At 49.5% G+C, this 16,995-nt stretch overlaps 1 protein-coding gene across 1 annotated transcript in view; it reads right to left on the bottom strand.

Moving 5' to 3' along the window:
• Positions 1 to 16,995, bottom strand: part of LOC138246239 (sulfotransferase 2B1-like) — a 131,527-nt gene that overhangs the window by 33,406 nt on the left and 81,126 nt on the right. The window lies entirely within an intron of this gene.

Here is a 16,995-nt window from a genome sequence, read left to right as displayed (position 1 = left end):
TTTAATATAACTTGTTCAGGTAAAGAGTTTTAAACTTTACCTGAAAAATTGCCAACTTCAGCCCTGCAGTGTTTTTGCTGCTGTGCTCTGATTGGCCAGCCTCTGGCAGCCTGGCCAGGCTGCCTTGATGAAGTGTGAAGTGGCCTGGCTCCACGCAAAAGAGATGTGCCGGGGGAGGAGATCTCCCCTCAGCAGATGGTGAAGCAGGAAGGGGGAGGGCTGCCAAACTCGTCTTCAAAGGCAGGGAAGGACATTTGGAGCAACCCAGCAACACCCTCACATCCTGCAAACCCAGACAATTAGGTGCCCCCTTAATTAGATTAGGAGAAGGCAGGAGAGGGGTGTGTTTAGGATTTTTAGCCACACCAATGGGTGGGCTCAGCCAAATGTAACCTCCAAAAATTACTTTCAGCCATGATGGATTTTTGAGGAATGTTGCTTCCTGGGATTGATTTTTGCCACACTTCCCAGGAAGTGGTCATCACAGGGGGAAGGACCCTGTACCTGAATGGAGAATGAGGACCCCCTTGTTTTTCACCCAGGAGCAGGGATAAAACTGGCAGACCTGCAGCCACACCTCAGATCCTTATCAGATTCCAACAAGGAAGAACTACAGGAGAAGAAGGACTGCCCTGCTGGACCCCTGACCTGCACCTGGACACTGCACTCTGGAGGACTGCACCAGCAGCACACTTGGGCTTCACCACTAAAAGGACTTTACCTGTCTTCTACTGCTTCAAGAAGGGACTCCCTGTTTGCTACAGGTACAAAGAAGCTGCCCAGAGTCCCCTGCATTAAGTCATGCAAGCAGAGCCCAGCTGACCAGCGTCCAGTGGCCATTTGAGGATTCTGACCAGGTGCATTCTGGGAATTGTAGTCCCAACTCCTAAGGAGCAACTCAGAGCTTCTGGAACCTTGGATCAAGTTGTGGACACTTCAAGGACACAAAAGGGACCTCTGGAAGAAGATCCAGAAGTTTGGAGACGTTTGGAGCAACTCCATAAGTTGAAGAGGTGCATTGTGGGAGTTGTTGTCCCAGACCCCAAGAGGCACACCAGAGCCTCTAAACTCTTGGCTGGGGCTGTGGACCACTTTCTTGAATCAAACACTTCTGAAAGTAAGTGTGACAGTGTTACCTTGTGGGTGGCCTGAACTCTGGACTTTGTTCCCTTCCAGTGTGACCTTTTTAACCCTTTGAGCGCTAGTTGCTTCTATGCGCTAGAAAGCATTAATTCTTTAATAATTAATATCTCTGGTTCCCCTTATCCGATTTTATTCGTTTTGGTGTCATTTTAAAGATAACAATATAATCTATTTTCATAAATTGATTTTGGATTTTTAAACTGTTTCCTGTGTTTTATTTGATTACTATTTTGTGATATTTGAATGCTTTACGCTTTGTCTCCTAAGTTAAGCCTTGTAGCTCGTTGCCAAGCTACCAAGGGTTGGGCTAGGTTTAATTTCCTGAGACCTGACTGGACCTAAGTGGAGGTTAGTGGCCTATTGCTAAGTGTAGGTACCTACCTGCCCTTACCAATAACCCATTTTCCAACACCCAGTGAGTGGTGTCAGTGTTGTATGGGACCTGGGAGGGCATGGGCTTTGCCGCTACACTACTGAGCACACAGCAAAAGCAAAGAAGCCACTGTTAGTGCTGAGGAAGAAACATCTGAGCAGGATGCTTACCTTGGTGCACATACTGCCAGTGTCCAGTCCTGGCTGCAAACTACGAATGGCTTGCAGCTCATCTCTTCATGAATTAAACAGCAAACCAGGGTCACTGTCCAAACTAGTTTTGTTTTCTTTAAAACATTGTGGACTGTGTTTTGAGTGACTGCACACTGGTAACATGTAACCAATACACTCTGCAGTAACATCAACTCAATGACAGGCATGGGGATGGGAGAGGGAAGGCATTAATACTTTCTGTATGCTTTTTAGGGGAAGACAAAATAGAGACCCCGGAGAGAGAAACAAGCCCGGGTTGTGCCCACCAGGAATCAATGGCTCAAATTAACCAGCGGAATCCAGTGATCTTTGCCACCGCCCTCTTTACTTATTTCAGCGAATCCTTCCCAGAAATGAAAGGCAAAGCATGAAATTAAATGAAGCAGAATGGCAAATGCCAATGAGTTCATTAAAATCATGTTCCATTTTTTCTTGAGAAGACAATTTTCTTTGATACAGTATGAACAGATATGCCATAGGCAGCAACAGGACAAACTTTTCTTAAGCACAGAAGAGACAGATCGCTTGCAATAGCAGAGCAATATTCACCAACACACAGAAAAGGAGACCTAGGTATCCTTAGCGCAGCAGGTGCAGTGGCACCTGTACCACTGATGTGAGAGTCCCACAACACCCCAATTGTGTTTGCCGTTTCCTAGACAACAGTGTTCCACTTTGCTTTTTACTCAACGTTTTCAAAGTACTCTAGAGAAGAATCCCTCAGTACCCCCCCAATCCCCAACCAAATCCCTTTTGAAGAAGGTATCTTCACACACAACACAGATTTGATGGCCCCTGTGATCCCAGTTGACATCAAGAGTGGCAGACATTATAATTTTTGCAAATTAAATGAACTGTATGCTAAGAACTTTGAACCGTCCTTAGCTACATTCTAGTAGACCTAGACTTTACCTTCTCTTCTGACTCTGGGTGAAAAGTGACTCCCTCACACATTGTACAATATTTTTCTTGGTTTTGTTCACTTTTTAACCAAAGATTGTCAAATGTTAGTTGGCCCTTGAGAATGTGTCATGGGATTTCAGGAGGCTTGGCACGTTCAGATTATACTCACTCATTTCAGCTGATTTTAGGATGTAACAAATATGTTTTCATTGGCATCATATCTTCACAACAACTTCACACACAGCACAGCTTTGAGCCACCACCCTCTGCCCCCCGTGATGCAAGTTGACAGCAAGAGTGGCAGACATGGGTGGCAGCATCTCAAGAACAAGCATTTACAATGCGATGGGCCTCGCGTTTCCTCAAGATTGAGCTATTAGCATTGTAAATTCCTAACTGGACTTTTCTTGCTTCATAAATTTAAAATGAGTTGACATAAGCAAGCCGATTCAAACCGCCACGGCCACCATGAGAATGAGCGTGAAGGAGAGACACAAAAGGAAAAAGAAGTTTGCTCGCAGTTAAACGTATCGGCAGACGTGCAATTATCCATGTAAAAGGGTCGATGGATAAGGCGTTAACAAAACTGCCCCAAGGAGGGACAAACATAAAGCATTTACCAATGACAACAAAGGATTTTTGAAAGGCAAGCCCATGAAAGAGTGATAGTGATGGGCGTGTGGTGTGCGTGGTTAAAAGTTCACAGATAGATTACAACAGGCCAGAGCAGTTGTGCGCTCGACCTAAAAAGTAACACACATCTGCTGGCATGCCACAATGCACGCACACTCATGTATCGCACACATGCACACAAATGAATTGATTTAAATTTTGAATTGACTTGAATTTGTAAAGCGCTAAATTGCCCGGAGTCATCCTTGCACATCACCAGAGCCATACTGGAATTAAAACTATTGAAAATGGGTGCTATATGTTCATGAATATGCAGGCATCACGACATATACACAGTGCATAAATTGCGAAACACTAGCAACCATTTCTGCCTTTCTTCATTTCAACGTTCCACCATGGCTGACAGCCATTTATGAAAGGTAAAATAAAACGCATAGGCAAAGCCACTATGGCGACACTCACCAGTTTTCTTTGAGATTTATCTTCTTTGCCAATAATTGTCTTCCATGTGCATCTTTGATATAAAAAAGGACCATGTACAAAGGACACAGATTTAATCAAAATCCTTCAACAAATATTAACAAGCATTTGCAATGCAATGGGGCTCGCGTTTGCTCGAGTTAGAACTATTAGCGTTGTAAATTCCTAACTGGACTTTTCTTGCCACATAAATTGAAAATGAAAAGTAAAACAGTATGCAATCTAATTCAAAGCGCCAAGGCTGCCATGAGCATGAGCACGATCATGGTCACCGCAAAATCTGTTCATTTTATCAGCTCCTTTGGCAGGGCCTTTGAAAAATACTGTACTCCTCTGGGGATAGTCCTGAACGTTCAAAATCGTAACACTTCAGTTTCCAAACCGAAGGCACTGGCGATGCGTGTGTGACATTCGCTGCCGAAAAATGTCTAAATGTACTTGTAAATGCCTTTCCTTGCTGAAAAAGTTATGCAATGTGCATGAATCTACATGCGGCAGAAATGTTAGTAGCCTCCCTCCATTGACAAAACAGAAAGCAATTGGCCCCAAGGGGGAAGTGTATGCCTTAACTCAGGCACTTATTAAAAAAACTTTTCTTTGACTAAATGTGGTTTTCAAAAGGTAATTCATACCATTTATTTATTGATTCCAAAATAACATGTCAATTAAAAACTGATTTAGGTGCTCTGGTAGTGACCGCACAGTGAAAGTGAATAATGTGATATATATAGTGCTGAAGTGTTATATACAATATATACAAAAATGTGGTTAAAAAGATCAGTGATCTTCCAAAAGACCCCTTCAATCCAGGTGTCTTGAAGTCACCGTTTATTTCCTCAATGTACTGCAAACTCATGTTACTGGCCTTAGAAGTATGAAATGAAAATTTGGCCCTGGCATTATTTGAACTCATGACCTACAACTGCACTCTAGATGTCAGCAGTGAGTAATCAACCACCAGTCACACTCAGCCTGCAGTTTATATTTTGAATTAAAAACCTGTTTAAGGTCACTAGCAAATGTCTGCAATGTGAAGGAATAGAATTCTCGGTGGGGACATATGTCGTAGGTTATAGTGGAAGAAACCCAAGTAACTGGCACACAGGTATACACATTAAGTTGTCTGGACCACTAAAGCCCGGTTCTGAGTCAGGTGGAGTGTTATTTCTATGAGAAGTACCATGCCACCTTACTCTGGTCCCAATTATGAGTGACCTGGATCAAGGTGAAGAGATATTGGGAGGCCAGAAATAATGCTTTCTATGCGTATCTTCTCACACAAATCCAGTTATTTCGAGTTTTTTGTCCAGAGAATGGGGACGAACTGTGTTCACTGCTCTCATGTGTTAGGAGGAAATCGAGCAAAAGCTAGACTTCGCTTGTTCAGCAGCTCTTTCTCAACCTGCACATGATTTTACCAGCCACATTTCCAATTAGTAAAGCCAGTCCCAATAATCATGCACCTGGAAAGTCCGGTCCCTTTCCCACCTGCAAGAATCCAGTAATCTTTACCTAGTTGTTTAGTTAAATCAGCTCTGAAACTACGTGATTTGTGTGTACCACTTACACTGCTAATGTATTTCCAATTGCTGCCACCTACATAATTACGCATAAATACTTCTAAATTGGTAAGGAATCACAAAAAAAAAATGCTCTTCTGAACGATTCTACTTGATAGACTGTTTTGAGCAATTGAGATGTAGAGAGTCAACGCTCTAGATGAGAGATGCTAAATATATTTAATACCCAAATAAGAGTGAATTATCAATGGAAAATGAATTTTCACTTTCTAGTGCCCCAAGGTTGGACTGCTTAGAAACATACTCACAAATAGTAATGGTCTGGGGCATTAGTTAGGGCCTAGGATCCCTCCTGTATATGGGTGTGGCTGGCTCAGCTAAAACGTGAGCACATGCATTGAAATGCACACTCGGCCTACCTGTTCGAGGTAACTGAGGAAGGCCTAATAGGGAGTGGAATAGTGAATTAAAATTGAGTTACCAAAACATCGTGCACAAGGTGCATGTGAAAACTCACTAAAAATCCCTGCACACTAGTGTGTAAAAACCATGCTGTGGGTCACACAAACAACCATGCAAAGCTATCTGAAAAACTGTATTTGGCTTGTGTTATAGCCCTAAGAAATACACACACAGCGCAGGCTCTCTTACCCTATGGTGTAGAGTCAAATTGCCTCAGGTCTGGGAACAAAGGGAGAGAAATTGCCCCTTGTAGTCACACTCTGTGGAGGAACAAGGGTCCGTATTAGGGAGCAATATGTAGTAATAGTCAAAGTAAGTGAAAGTCCTTCCCTTTATAACGGGTACATCCGGTTATGTCCCGAGCGTATTAATGATGTGGCTCCCAGGGGGGTATATCTAGCGAGTCTATGGAGGTCCCGGGAGGTAGGGCCGACTTACTACTCCAAAGGCGGTATCTCGCGCATGCACCTAGAGGTTCCCCATCCCAGCCGCTTGCTTGTATGGGCTGGGATAAGGCAACCATAGATAAGGCTTTCTGGTGCTCACGCCCGAGGACATCAGGGCCTGTGCAGCCCTTTGCGTACCTCGACCTCTCGCAACTACGAGGTGCATCCGGAAAGCATCAATGACACGCCCGGGCTCATGGGAATTGTAGTCCGTTGAGCCCCAGGCTCCCTGTCCCCAGATACGGCGCAGGTTGCAAAATCGCATCATGGGGACAGTAACCCCTAAGTGAGGCTGTTCCAACTGGGGGGGTGGGGAAAAAGGGGAGGGAGTAAAGGAAGAGGGAAAAAAAAGAAGGGTAGAGAAAGGGGAGGGGAGAGGAAGGGGGAGAGAAAAAAGGGAGAGGGGAAGAGAAGAGGGGGAAGGGGAAAACTTGAATAAGGAAGAAAAGGGAGTGGGGAGAGAAGAGAAGAGAAGAAAAGAAAGGGGTACAGGGGAGGGGGAAGAGATGAGAGAAGAGGTGGAAGGGGGAGGCAGAGGGGGAGGGAGAAAGAGGGAGAAAAAGAAGAAGAGAGGGGACAGAGGGTAGGTGGGGGTTGGGGAAAAACACAAACAAAAAAAACAGGTGGGGACTCAAAGAGGAGGGGAGAGAGAAGCCATGTAGAAGGGAAAAAGGAAAATAGTAGAGACAGAAAGAGCCTTAGTAGAAGAAGAAAGGGAGGGAAAGAGAGAAAGAAGGGGGGAGGGGAGAACAATGAATAGCAATGATACGGACGGCCCTGGGACCGTCCGTGTGAGGGTGGGGATACACCTCATGGTAAGGCCCTCTATACTGGTTTTTTAGTTGTATAGTGTTGACCATTGGATGTCATCATTGAGTCCTGTGGTGTCTGTGCGTAATCTCCATATCCATCTCTGTTCGTAATGTAACAGTTTTTGTTTCATATTTGTCGTGGTTTCATTTAGTTTGTCTATGACAACCCATTCCATCTCAACAGGGGAATTATTCTTGATATAATGGTCTGTAAGTTTGGTTGCGTTGCGCCGACAACCGATTGTGCTTCTGTGTTAACATATACGTGTACCAACTCTCCTTGTGGTCATGCCAGTGTATTTGAGCTGACATGGGCGCTTGGTCATATAAATAACATTCTTGCTGTTGCAATTGGAGAGTGATCTTAATTCCCAAGGTGTTTGTAGACCTAGCTCTAATTTAGTAGTTTTTTTCTTGAATTGAGATACGCTACAGTTGCCACAAGGGTAATGTCAAGCAGGAGGTGGCATGTGCCACAGGGTAGTTTGTCTGTTCATGGGTGTCCTGGCAAGGGGGCGTATATGCACAATCATATCACGTACACTTTTTGCTCTTTTGAATGCATTAAGTGGAGGGTCAAAGGGTAGCCCTCCTGACCTCGGAATTTTCCAGTCTTCTTTTATTATTGTTTTACACCCTGTTGGACAGTAGGTTGAAAGTGGTTACGCAGATTAGGTTATCTTCTTTCTTGGTACGCCGGGAAGGTTGAAGCAACTGGTCCCTGTGATTGTAGCTTGCTCTTTTTTTGGCTCTTCTGATGAGGTAAGCAGGGTACCCTTTCGCACTTAGTTTGCTGGTAAGTCTCTTTGCATGTTTAGTACAGTCTGTGGTGTCGGAGCAATTCCGTCGTAGTCGGAGGAATTGGCCTACTGGTAGTTTCTCCCTCAGAGAACGTGGGTGGAAACTCTGGAACAGGAGGAGATTGTTTCGATCTGTAGTTTGTAAAAAACTTCAGTTGCCCAAAAACAATTTTGTCAGTATATGAGGAGATTTAGATAAGGTCGTTGTGCCACCTATAGTTGTGGTGAATCTCAAGTAGGGATTCAGAACATTTAGCCATTCGACAAATGTTAATGCTTCTTTTCTTGACCCTGTCCAAATGAGGAGGACATCATCAATATAGCGTTTCCATAGTCTAATATGTTCTTGGAAAGGGTTGTCTTCATGCAAGATATAGGCCCTCATTACAACCCTGGTGGTCGGTGATGAAGTGGCGGTAATACCGCCAAGAGGCTGGGGGTAATTATTGGTAAATTATTACCATGGTGGTGAGAACTCCCATAGTCAGCCACTTTACCACACGATCTCCAGGGCGGAAACAACAGCCACCATGGCGATAGCCACCTACAGCCAGGCGGAAGTCAATGTTCTACCCACCGTATTAAAACAACCCAATCCGCCACCTTTTCTGGGGCGGTACCAACGACATTAAAAGCACAGAAGTGAAAGGACTCACCATTGGAGACACAGGGAACAACCACACCGTCACGGAGCCTGAACTTCAGATCTTCCCATTGATTTTCTACGTCCTGCTCCACCATGAACACCAATGACGGCAAAGACGAACACGGTGAGTACAGCCGCCTAACACACAGGGGAGGGGGCGAGGAAAAAGAGAGTGACACACACACGCAACACACACCCCCCCACCTCCAACACCATACACACAATCAGATGCAGTAATAAAACATATTTACTCCGTACCCCTCAGGAATATTGCAAGGACTACAGGAATAGATGAAAATGAGTGAATATAAATACAGCTGAAATACGAACATTCAATCTAATGGTATACACATATGTACAGTTTAAGGGACACTGCATAGTCCTCAATGTGCGTGGGCCACAGGGCCACATGACAAAGTCCAAGGCCCCACTTGTCTCCTGCAGCAACATGGAGAGAACACTGCAGGGGCATCATTTGGAAAATAGACAGGCACCTCAGGGGGACGGGGAACGGGGGGCACCTCAGCCAGCAGATGGAACAACACCACTGGTCCTGGAGGGCGCAACATGCACTGTGTTTGGTCCTGGGGAGTGCGAGGCCACAGTCTCTCAAGTGGGTGACTTGCCCACATGCTCTGGAGGGGTCAACATGCCCTGTGCTTGGTCCTGGGGAGTTCAAGGCCACAGTCTCTCGAGTGGATGATTTATCCACTGGTTCTGGAGGGGGCATCGTGCCCTGTGCTCTTGTTCCTAGGGAGGATGGGGTGAGTGGGTGCCATACCCACCGGTTCTGGAGGGGGCATCGTGCCCTGTGCTCATGTTCCTGAGGAGGATGGGGTGAGTAGGTGCCATACCCACTGGGTCTGGAGGGGGCAACATGCCCTGTGCTTGGTCCTGGGGAGTGCAAGGCCACAGTCTCTCAAGTGGGTGACTTGCCCACTGGCTCTGGAGGGGGCAACATGCCCTGTGCTTGGTCCTGGGGAGTGCAAGGCCACAGTCTCTCAAGTGGATGATTTATCCACTGGTTTATGAGGGGGCATGGTGCCCTGTGCTCTTGTTCCTGGGGAGGATGGGTTGAGTGGGTGCAATGCCCACTGGTTCTGGAGGTGGCATCGTGCCCTGTGCTTCAGATCCTGGGGAGTGCAAGGTCACAGTCTCTCAGCTGGGTGTCATTCCCACAGGATTTGCAGGGGGCAGGCCCCACAACAGACCATGGAGGCAGGACTACAGACCGCCCCCGGCGGTGACGGCTGCTCAGTGGTTGTGCTGCTGATGCTGGTGGTGGTGGTGAGGGGAAGCTCCAGCCCATCCCCTGCAGCCTCGGATGGCTGCTTACTGGTGGTGGTGGTGCTGCTGGTGGTGGTGAGGGGAGGCTCCAGCCCATCACCTGCAGCTTTCGATGGCTGCCCATTTGTGGTGGTGGTGCTGCTGTTGCTGCTGGTGGTGGGGGAGGCTCCAGCCCATCCCCTGCAGCCTCGGAGGGCTGCCCACTGGTGGTGGTGCTGCTGCTGGTGGTGGGGGAGGCTCCAGCCCATCCCCTGCAGCCTCGGACAGCTGCCCACTTGTGGTTGTGGTGCTGCTGCTGGTGGTGGGGGGCTCCAGCCCATCCCCTGCAGCCTCAAACGGCTGCCCACTGCTGGTGGTGGTGCTGCTGCTGCTGGTGGTGGGTGGAGGCTCCAGTCCATCCCCTGCAGCATCGGATGGCTGCACAACCATGGTTGGTGATGGGGGCTCCGAGTGAGTCCCTGCACCAGGCCCCTTGCCCTTCCTGCCTGCTGGTGCAGACCCCTTGACCTTCCTGGCAGCAGCTGGGGATGGCTCCTTGCTCTTCTTGGCAGCAGCAGGGGATGGCTCCTTGCTCTTCTTCGCAGCAGCTCGGGGTGGCTCCTTGCTCTTCTTGGCAGCAGCTGGGGATGGCTCCTTGCACTTCTTTGCAGCAGTTGGGGATGGCTCCTTGCCCTTCAGGGCAGCACTTTGGACAGGCTCCTTGCCCTTCCTTGCAGCAGCTGGGAATGGCTCCTTGCTCTTCTTGGCAGCAGCAGGGGATGGCTCCTTGCTCTTCTTGGTAGCAGCAGGGGGTGGCTCCTTGCTCTTCTTGGCAGCAGCTGGGGGTGGCTCCTTGCTCTTCTTGGCAGCAGCTGGGGATGGCTCCTTGCCCTTCACAGCAGCACTTTGGACAGGCTCCTTGCCCTTCCTGGCAGCAGCTAGGAATGGCTCCTTGCCCTCCCGGGCAGCACTTGGGGCAGGCACCCTTTCCCTGAGGCTGCCTGGTTCCCTGGATCCTTGCCCACCACGAGTGGGTGCGGAGACTACTGGGCCCATGGACTGTACGGCTGAGGTGCTTGCCTTGGTTTTTGCCTCCCTGGCCAGACGTGAAGGATGGGGGGGTAGGGAAGAGGTAAATGGCGGAGAGGAAAAGCTGCTTAGGGACGTTGGGGCGGGGAGAGGGAGACGGTTTGGGAGTAGAAAAAGAGAGAGTGGTTGTGGGAGGTGTCTGTCTGCTGTGTTTGGGTGCAAGTGCATGGGCTGGATGCTGTTGTGAGGTGGATGGCTGTTGGGTGTCAGAGTGCTTGCATTTGTGTAGCTTGAGAGGGGAGGGAACAGACACAGTGGGAGAGGATACAGGGGACGTGTGCATTGCTGTTGTGGTGGTGTCTGGCAGTGTGATGCTATTAATTGTGTTTGACCAATGAATTTGTGTTTCACCACTGCGCATATTAGTTGCTCAATGTTCACCAGTAGCACATTACATGTTGTGTTCAGTTTAGCTGCCTAGTGGCTTTAACGTGGCATTAGACATTACATTTGGTATTTGGGTTAGCTGCCTATTGGCTTTAACATGGCATTAGCCATTACATTCTGCATTCAGTTTAGCTGCCTATTGGCTTTGACATGGCATTAGACATTACATTTGATATTTAGGTTAGCTGCCTATTGGCTTTAACGTGGAGTTAGATATTGCAGTTGAGACATTGCAGATGAGCTGTTTTTTCACATGATAGATCAAGCTGTGTTTTTCACACCAGAACCTAGCTGATAAGAGCGCGTAGATTTTGTGTTTACCTCTCAATCCAGTCTGAGAACGAGTGAGGCTTGGGGAATTGGCCACTCTCCAAGTTTCTTTGGTTCTGCTTTTAAGGGGTGTCTCTGGACATCAGAGTTAGATATAATCTGCTTGACTTCAGACAGGAACGGACGTCAGTTGCCTGTCCCCGTTTGGGTAGAAAATCTCTTTCTCGCAGTTGAACCGGAGTCATCAACTTAAAGCCCCAGAAAGATCAAGCTGAGTTATAGGCCTTATTTTGCTTTCATTGCTGCGACTACTTTTGAACGTGTGCTTCCAACCTACTAATTTCGTCTTTCATGAACCTCATGGTGAAGTAATAATAACAATAAATGTCTTCTTTAAACTCAGAAGTTAATTCCAGAGAGGTTCTGTAATCTCGGTCATAAGATAAGAGAAGGAAAGCAGAACAGCCAGTGAGGTGTGTGTTTTGCTAGGAGTGCTGGTGATGCTGGCAGTGGATGATGGTGTAGTGCATGCAGGTGTGAGTGTAGACGCACCTGGGAGGGTGGTGGAGGAGGAGGAAGGGGCACAGTGGAGGCAGTGGATGTTGGTATGTCTGCATCTAGATGATGTGTGTGTGAGTGCCTGTGGGATGATGTGTGGTGCTTGTGTTTGCCTGTGCCACTCTTGTGTGTTGTCATGTGTGCATGCTCACCTGCCTGTGTGCTTGGGATAGGTTGGGGTTGTGGGGAATGGGACTGGGAAGAGGAAGTTGGAGGGTGGAAACAGGGACAATGACTGCCATCAGATAGAAGGCCAGAGCCTGGATTGATCTCTGTTGGGCCGCCAAGCCAATGTGAATGCCCTCCAGGAATGCATTGGTCTGTTGCGTTTGGGCTGCCAGCCCCTGGATGGCATTCACAATGGTTGAATGCCCTACAGAGATGGATGGCAGTAGGTCAATAGCCTCCTCACTCAGAGCAGCAGGGCTAACTGGGGCAGAGCCTGACGTGCCTGGGGCAAAGGAGATGCCCACCCTCCTGGGTGAGTGGGCACGGGCAACTCGCTGAGGGGCTGCTGGGAGGGCGGTGCTGGTACGGGGTGGTGGATTTACCTGTAGCTGGGGTGGTCACAGAAGTGTCCACCACCACCAGGGAGCTGCCATCGGAGGAGGTATCAGTGTCCGAACTGTCCCCTCTAGTCTCCGCCATGGTGCTCCCCTCTCCCTCTGTCCCACTGGTGCCCTCAGCGTCGGTGGACTCTGCCTCCTGGGTCCTGTGGGATGCAGCTCCTGCAGTGTGCATGCTCATCTGCCTGTGTGCTTGCGATAGGTTGGGGTTGAGGGGAATGGGACTGAGAGGAGGAAGTTGGAGGGTGGAAACAGGGACAATGGCTGCCATCAGAGAGGAGACCAGAGCCTGGATTGATCTCTGTTGGGCCGCCAAGCCAGTGTGAATGCCCTCCAGGAATGCATTGGTCTGTTGCGTTTGGGCTGCCAGCCCCTGGATAGCATTCACAATGGTTGACTGCCCTACAGAGATGGATGGCAGTAGGTCAATAGCCTCCTCACTCACAGCAGCAGGGCTAACTGGGGCAGAGCCTGAGGTGCCTGGGGCAAAGGAGATGCCCACCCTCCTGGGTGAGCGGGCACGGGCAACTCGCTGAGGGGCTTCTGGGAGGGCGGTACTGGTACGGGGTGGCGGATTTACCTGTAGCTGGGGTGGTCACAGAAGTGTCCGCCACAACCAGGGAGCTGCCATCGGAGGAGGTATCTGTGTCCGAACTGTCCCCTCTAGTCTCCGCCATGGTGCTCCCCTCTCCCTCTGTCCCACTAGTGCCCTCAGCGTCAGTGGACTCTGCCTCCTGGGTCCTGTGGGATGCAGCTCCCTCCATCACCGATGCCTCTGCTCCTCCGCCAGATGATGCTAATGCACATTTGGACTGGATGACAAAACAAAAAGGGGGGGAGAGACAAAGGATACCCACACAGCCCTGTACAGTAGTGGATGCCTACAAGTTAGGTAGCAGGAATATCACTTCAGAACCATGCCCAACATGAGACCTACTCTGCAATGTCAGGCCTGGCCTAGCGGCATCCACTGACACAACTCCCCCACCCAGGTGCCCCCCTACCATGCGTAAGTTGTAATGATGGGAACTGTACTCACCCCCTTGTGGCTGCTGTGATGCCCTTAAGCGCCCATCCCGCTCCAGATAGGCAACCGTCACTATGCGGGCCATCAGGGGGTCAGAGTTCGACGGGCACCCCTTCCTCATTGGGAGGCCGTCCCCAGCTGGGCCTCTGCCGTCTTCCATGCCCAGCGCCTTAGGTCCTCCCACCGTTTCCGACAGTGGGTGCTCCGCTTGCTGTAGAGCCCTAGGGTCCGCACGTCCTTGGCGATGGCACGCCATATACCCTTTTTTTTATGGGAGCTCACCTGCAGAGAAATACACTCAGGGAAAGGTATTATTCAAACCATCCTGCCTGTTACACTCATGGCCCACCATACCCCTTCACATCACCATTTGCACACACAGGGCCCAGCACACACGCCGCCCACTGCCCAGGGGCCATCCACCAACACCCCCCCATACGAGACCTTCACACGCACCAATCCATGCATTCTTTCCCCATGCATCGTGCTCACAGTGTACTCACCTGTTGGTCTGGAGGCCCATACAGCAGTCGTTACTGGGGTGGGACCCCATCCACCAGTCGTTCCAACTCCGACGAGGTGAAGACCGGAGCCCTTTCCCCAGTCACATGAGCCATGGTAGGTTCCAGACACAGGTCACAGCAGCACATGCAGTGTAGGTCCTCTCCTGTTGAAGGTCAGGTAGCAAGTGAGTGATCAGATAGAAAATGGCGTTCATGTCCGCAGCGGTACATACCGTCACCGCCGGCGTACATCACCATTGGCCACTGTCCCCCATAGGGGCCAATATTATCCAACGAGGCGTTCACGGCGGTTCCAGACCGCCTTCTGCAACGGCGCACAATGTCAGTGGAATTACCTCACTTCCACCTGTCCCTCCACTCAGGACAGGCCGATGCCATTTCAGGGGAGGGGCTGGCCCTGGATTATAACTGCCTCACAGTACACAATTGGACATACAGGACAAATGCCACATATACATTAAACATTGACATCATGCATTGTGTTGGGGCTATGATGTGCAGTTTGTGACCGGCTCCTCACTCTTTTGCCCCATAGATTGCTTCCGCTGCGGATGAATAGAAGATGGAGACATACCCCCGGGTACAGACCCCTGGTGGACTTGGCAACAATGAAGGACAGGCCCATTATCCTCACCTATAGACTCGACAGGGCCACAATCACGGAGCTGTGTGCCCAATTGTAGCCTGACCTAATGTCTGCTATCCGTCACCCCACTGGGATCCCCCCTCTTGTGCAAGTGCTATCTGTGCTCCATTTCCTGGCAACTGGGTCTTTCCAAATGACAGTTGGCTTGGCAACAGGAATGTCACAGACAACGTTCTCAGTAGTACTAACCAGAGTGTTTTCTGCCCTGATTAAACACATGCGCAGCTACATTGTTTTCCCCCAGGTGGAGGATTTGGCCACAGTGAAGGCTGACTTCTATGCAATGGGACATATCCCCAACATTATTGGGGCAATTGATTGAACACATATTGCATTTGCCCACCCCCCGGCAAAATGAACAGGTGTTCAGAAATCTAAAGAGTTTTCACTCCATAAATGTCCAGATGGTGTGCCTGGCGGACCAGTAAATCTCCCATGTCAATGCTAGGTATCCTGGGTCGGTGCATGATGCCTTTATCCTGAGGAATAGCAGCATCCCAAATGTGATGGCCTAACTACAGAGGCAAAGGGTGTGGCTAATAGGTGAGCCCTGGTTCCCACGCAGTGGATGTTGGTGTATGGGTATGGTGTGGGGCATATGGGATAGTGTGGGGCTAAATGTTGTCCCTCAGTATTTGCAGGTGACTCTGGTTACCCAAACCTATCATGGCTACTGACGCCTGTGAGGAATCCCAGGACATGGGCAGAAGAACGTTACAGTGAGGCACATGGGTAAAGAAGAAGGATAATCAAATGTACCTTTGGCCTCCTGAAGGCCAGGTTTTGGTGCCTTCATTTAACAGGTGGATCCCTGTGGTACTCACCCAAGAAGGTCTGCCAGATAATCGTGGCATGCTACATGTTGCACAACCTTGCCTTGAGACGCCATGTGCCTTTTGTGCAGGAGGAGGAGGCTGGAGATGGCCATGTGGCAGCAGTGGACCCTGTGGACAGTAAGGATGAGGAGGCAGAAGATGAGGATGAGGACAACAGAACTGCATTGATCTGACATTACTTCCAATAACACACAAGTAAGACAGTGTTACTTCAAATTTCATTGACATTTTTTTGTTTATATTTGTCACTGGCATGCTGTTATTTCCCACTTCTATGCCCACTCACTGCACCCTTTGGCAACTCATTTTGCAGATGTTGGTGTCCCACTATCGCTCCTGGTGTGATCACTGCAGCCAACTACAGGTGTTTGCTATGTGAACATTACTGTATAGTTGAATTGCAATGCTTGAACCTGGTTAAACAAATACATATTTAAATCATTTGACATACTCCATACTTGTATTTATTCAAAGGGTATTTATTGAAGTGATAAGGAGGAGTGGGGCAAGTGCATTGGGATGGGGTGATAATGGAGGAAAGTCCAGGGTATAGTTCCAGTCTATTGGTAGCACACGTGCATTGTCCATGGGGACATAGGAAGGGGAGCAATGGCAGTTCAAGGTGGACAGGGTGACTGAGTGGGACACAAGGGTGACAATCAGGACAGTCTCATTTCCTGGTGGGGGTCTTGGCAATAGTCTTGCTTCTGCCTGGATCGCAGGGCACGTTTGTGGGGTAGTTCACCTTCTGCAGGGGGAGGGGTGCTGGTGGCCTGTTGGTCCTGTAGCGGGGCCTCCTGTCCACTAGCGGCAGCAGAGGTGGAAGGCAGTTCAGATGTCTGGCTAGTGGAAGGGACCCGCTGTTGTGAGACTGCCTCCCTCATAATGTTGGCCATGTCTTCCAGCAACCCCGCTATGGAGACCAGGGTGGTGTCGCTATGGAGACCAGGGTGGTGTTAATGGCCTGCAAGTCGTCCATGATCCCCTGTTACTGTCCCTCCTGCAGCCGCCTGTTCTCCTACACGTTGGCCAAGATCTGGCCCAGCGTATCTTGGGAATGTTAGTATGCTCCCAGGATCTCAGTGAGTGCATCCTGGAGAGTCGGTACACTGGGCCTGTCCTCCCCCTGGCGTACAGCAGTCCTCCCAGTGTCCCTGTTGTCCTGTGCCTTTGTCTCCTGAACCGTGTGCCCACTGCCACTGACCTCAGATCCCTGATTGTTTTGGGGCCGAGGTGTGCCCTGGGGTCCCTGTAGTGGTGGACACACTGCTGATTGACGTGTCCTGGGGACAGAAGTATGGGTACGCTGGGTGGGTGTTGTGGTGGGGTTTCCTGAGGGGGGAGGCTCTGTGGTGGTGTGTGGCTGGGTAACCGACTGTCTGGAGGTCCCTGATGG

The sequence above is a fragment of the Pleurodeles waltl genome, chromosome 7 (genome assembly GCF_031143425.1).
Source record: "Pleurodeles waltl isolate 20211129_DDA chromosome 7, aPleWal1.hap1.20221129, whole genome shotgun sequence".
Classification (NCBI taxonomy): Eukaryota; Metazoa; Chordata; class Amphibia; order Caudata; family Salamandridae; genus Pleurodeles; species Pleurodeles waltl.
Note: the sequence above shows the minus strand (reverse complement) of the source record. Positions and strands in the feature narration are given on the sequence as shown.